Here is a 4,973-nt window from a genome sequence, read left to right as displayed (position 1 = left end):
TTAAGGTAGTACCATGTATAAAAGTATATTTCAAAATAGGTGAAAAATTCAAATGATATAAAGAGCTTATCTTTTTATACATCTTAATTTGTCTATAATCAAATTTGTTTTCATATTTATATTAATTAGTTTTATTAGTTTCTTATGATCTTCCCTTTTATTAATATGAATGCAACCTTTTGAAAAGTACATACTTTAGTGCTTTGCCTATAATCCTTTGTTAATTACCCTATTTTATTTACAGCACCATAACATGATAATAAACACACTAAATATTTTAATCCATTTTCTTGATATAATTCTACACTGAATTATCCATGAGACATATTTCCATCAGTTTAAATCTATATCCTACTGTGAACACCATTGTGAACTATGAAAATACAAACCTGCTTTTCATGTTCCATGCATGAAGAGGTTAAATGGGTGGTCCTGTCTTAACAGCCTTAAGTCATTTCTTATCTTCCATGTCTTCGAATATTTCATCCATGCAAAAATATTGAGTAAAGTACTATTTTTGCTAATTTTCTCTGCTCCATGGGCAATCCAAAGTACTAAATGCTAATTTAGGAGAAATTGATAATGAGAGAGAAATTTAGATAAGATTTATTTTAAGCACATAGAACAGTGTTTTCAATGATCTGTCTGCTAGTGGAGCGCTCTTTAACCCCAAGATGTACTTATTAATTAAAAATTAAGTAGGATTAATTTGCAAACATAGGGTGAATGTAAAAGGATCGGGATGATTTTTTTCCCCAGGATTTTCCCCCCAGAGGATAAACATGCCAGTGTTATGTTCATAAAATTCTTGTTAACTATGTTGTTGAGCTAATTGACTTCCATCAGGGAGCAAGACTTATGTGTAAAGCATAAGTCTGATTCTATTAACAATATGGGACTTAAATGTAAAGAGTCAGCTCCCCTGATAAATCATTTATATAGAGGAAATATAGTATGTCCTTTAATAGAACTGTACATAGAAACTGGTGAACCAGAACCTTAGGTCTGCCTGCAAATATTAATATCCCTGTAGTCAGAATTGGGGATTAGAAATAAGAAACCAGAAAATTCAAATTATATTATTTTCCATCCATTATCTTAGAAACAAATATGAATAGATTGCTGCATTGTTTGGTTATCTAAATATAAAAATAAGATGAAATGCTGTTCCAAATCCATTTTATAAACATGTGATTCTTGTACGATAATAATAATTTCTTAGCTTTCATTCTGCAACTGTGACATTGCCTCAACTCTAATTATACTCTGGGCTATTACTTGGTCACTCTTCCATCAAATGATACATTATCAACATTATTGTATGTACAGCACATTATGTTCCACAGTCATTGCCTACAATTTAATATAGTTTCCAGAATTCAGGAATAGAATCAGAATAAGCACTCTTACCTTTGGTTGTAATGTTTCTAAATAACACCATGCAGCCCCTTACCATTTTTGAAGTAATTTCTTTGCTCCCTTAAGCAGATGGTGGAAATGCTTGCCAATTAGCTTACTTTAAATTTAAGATTTATTCAATATTCAACTACCATAAGACAAACAAAATGGTAATTATGATGTGATATTTTTTATGGTTTACTTGACTTTCGCTTCGATGACTGGCTTTCATTTAGGTGATACTTCTTTAGCTTTGTACTGAATACAGACTTTACTTTGATTAGGTAGCATATATGAAATGGTTATGTTTTCATATATGACCTTAGTATTAATCTCAGAACAACAAAATGTGGAGCCAGAGAGTATGACAAAATATATGTGAATTTGGTATTGTTTTGTTTTTCCTTGGTAGAATCCTAAGACTTACTCTTACACGATGGAACTATGTACGAATGTTAATTTTTAAATAAGAAGTTTAATATTATTGAGTGCTTGTACAGTGTGCTTTATCCTTTAAAATGATTACTTAATTAAATCTACCCCATAAGTTTTTGAACAAGTATGTTTATTCTATGTATTTTACAGAAGAGGCGATTGACACTCAGATATGTGAAGTATCATGTCTCAGAACATATACCTAATAAATGCTGGAACCAGAATTTAAACTCAGATGACTTCAGAGTCCAAGTTCTAAAACATAAACTTAATCACCTTATATTTTGGATATCATCAAAGAATAAATTCTGATTTTGGATATTAATTCCCCAGGCAAAGATCTGTTTTATAGTTTAATGCTACATATATAAAATGGTTGTAGGTATTAATTATAAACATTCACATACACACATACAACTTGTCATTTCTTGATGAGACTTTTCTGAAATAAAGTATTTAAAATGTATACCAGATTTACAAAAAAAAGAGTTATATTGAGTATGTTTTAATTGGGTCATATGAAATTATATATAAAAATCTTCATATAGTAAAGGGGAATTTTATTCTTGGAGAAAACTAAAAGTGAGTAGTCCTCAAATAGAAACTCTTGTAGTTTTGATGATGCCATAATATTAACCTCTGTATTTCAGTAATAATAGACATGACTTGATTATTTCTTCCAATATTTAATGAAATCAAGTAAGATTGTTTCAATCTCTTTGTACAAAGTGAAATGATATACTGGTAAAAGCAGTCTTAAAATTTTTTGAAAGATATGGACAACCCAAGAATATTTGGATTTTGAGTCACTAAATTTGCAAACTGTTTGTATTTTCAGTGTTCCACTATCTGAAGAGAGAAGGAAAATTCCTAGAGATGTGTATTTATGCATGAGTCAGAATTTGTGTGCCCACATTTGATTAAATGCTTGCCTGTAATTATCTAGAAGAAGAAAAGAAAGGTTAAGGGAAGGGAATTATTCCATGAGAAAAAATGAAAACGCACTTTTTGAAAAATCATGTATATCCAAAAAGCTGGAATAGAAGAGATAAGTTTCAGAAGGAAGAAATTCATGGTCTTGTTTATGATTGCTAGAGCTAAGGATAGTGTGGAAGTGTTAAGAGGTTTAGCTTGATCAAGAGAGACACTTCTCTTCCCCTGGTATTTGTGGTTCACATAGAGAACTATGGATACCATGACTGATTATGAGAGATGAACACAGACAATAGAATGCCCAGCAAAAGAAAAGCCTCATAGAAAATGTTAAGCATCGAAAATGCTGAAAGACTATATATTGAACTCTAATGAGACATGAAAGAAAATTAATATAGAATGTTAAAAGATTCTAGTATATGGGGGAGCTTGTGGTGGTTTGGAACTTTAAGGACCACAGGAAAAAATGTTCTTAAATCTAATCATTCCTGTGTGTGTAACATCCATTGTAACTAGGATGGTTTGATAAGGTTACTTCACTTAAGGTGTATGGCAGTTTGAAATTATTTTATGAATTCCATGAAGAGAAAGACTATGTTTGTGAATTAATTCATACCTGTGGGTGTGAGACTCTTTCAAATTATACTATGTCAGTGAGACATGACTCAGGTTGAGTTTCTGCCTCTTGCTGGGTCTGATATAAATGGTTACACTCAGGAAAGGAAAGGTCCACCATATTTGATCCTGCTGTGTGACAAAAAGTAGAGACTCAAATTGCTGCAGCCCAGGGAGAGATCAGCCATACATCTGATAGCTTGCAGCTGAACTCAAGAAAAAAGTAGAGTAGCTGAGCAGAGATGAGGGCCAGTAAGAGAACAGCCCTATGCCTGATTACCAAGAGATGAGCTCTAGGAGATGGTACAGCCCAGAGGGGAAGACAGAAACCTAGGCAGAATTTACCCACCATCTTGCTTCATCACATGGTGGCTGACAGTGATGAGAAAGCCACTCTTAACAGTACCTTGAGTTGGACTTTTCACAGCCTTGGAACTGTAGCTTTTACCCCAAATAAACCCTCTTTATAAAGTCAAGCCGTTTCTGGTACTTTGCATTGGCAGTTCCTTGGCAAACTATTGCAACATGTGATCCACCTCATTCAGGATGGGTCATAATCCTACTACTGGTGTATTAGTTGGGGTTCTCTAGGGAAACAAGAATTGACAGGAGATATTCATAAATAGTATGAGATTTTATAAAATACTTTCACATGACTGGGTATGCACAAATTCAAATTCCTCAGGCAGGCTGCCAACCAGGGTCTCTGATGAAGATCCTAGGTGAGTTCCCAGAAGACACTAACCAAAGCTGAGCTGGAAAGTTCTTTCTGAGGGCTGAATTCAATTCCCATTTTAAGGCATTCAACTGATTGGATAAAAACAGTCATTGCTGACAGCAATCTCCTTTGTTGTTTGTAGATGTAATTAGCCATCTATGCAATCAACTTGCTGATGATTAAAGTTCATAAATATCCTTGTATTATAATTAGCCCTGTGCTTGTTTAAATTAACCAAACAACAGGGCACAATTACCTTGCCCAGTTAACACATTAACCTAACCATCACAACTAGTGTCCTTTATAAATGGATTGAATACAGAGTGAAAGTCATGAAGCAAGAAGTTGAAATCAATGAAACCTGGAGGAGAAGGGAGAGATCAGTATGTCCTCCATGTGCTTTGCCTTGTGGCAGAGGAGTCAAGGATCACAAGCAGCCAGTCTTCAGGAAGAAAACATCACCTTGATGATTCCTTGGTTTGGATATTTTCTCAGCTTCAAAACTGTAAGATAATAATTTCCCATTATTCCAGCTGAACAATTTCATAGTATTTGTTAAGCAGCCCAGGAAGCTAAAACAGAGCTTTAGTTTCATAGTTCAGCTATAATTCTGGCATTTATATTTTGCCAGAAATTTACAATTTCTATGAGATTTATGTGCCTGCTTCATTTAGGGTTTTGTACCGATTATGAGATTACATGGTCATTGTGATCAGGAATCTTTGCCAAGGTTCTTCATGTTACCAGCATGTTTGTGTTTTTAATATATTGAATCAAATCCTTTTAAAGGATACATTTGGAATAACAGAAATATGTTGTTGAAAATAACCTTTATAACTGTAAAGTTAAACCTCATTAATATTATGTACCATGT

This window comes from Dasypus novemcinctus, chromosome 1, assembly GCF_030445035.2.
Source record: "Dasypus novemcinctus isolate mDasNov1 chromosome 1, mDasNov1.1.hap2, whole genome shotgun sequence".
NCBI classification, from domain to species: Eukaryota; Metazoa; Chordata; class Mammalia; order Cingulata; family Dasypodidae; genus Dasypus; species Dasypus novemcinctus.
The sequence above is the reverse complement of the archived record's forward strand: the minus strand, read 5'-3'. Positions refer to the sequence as shown.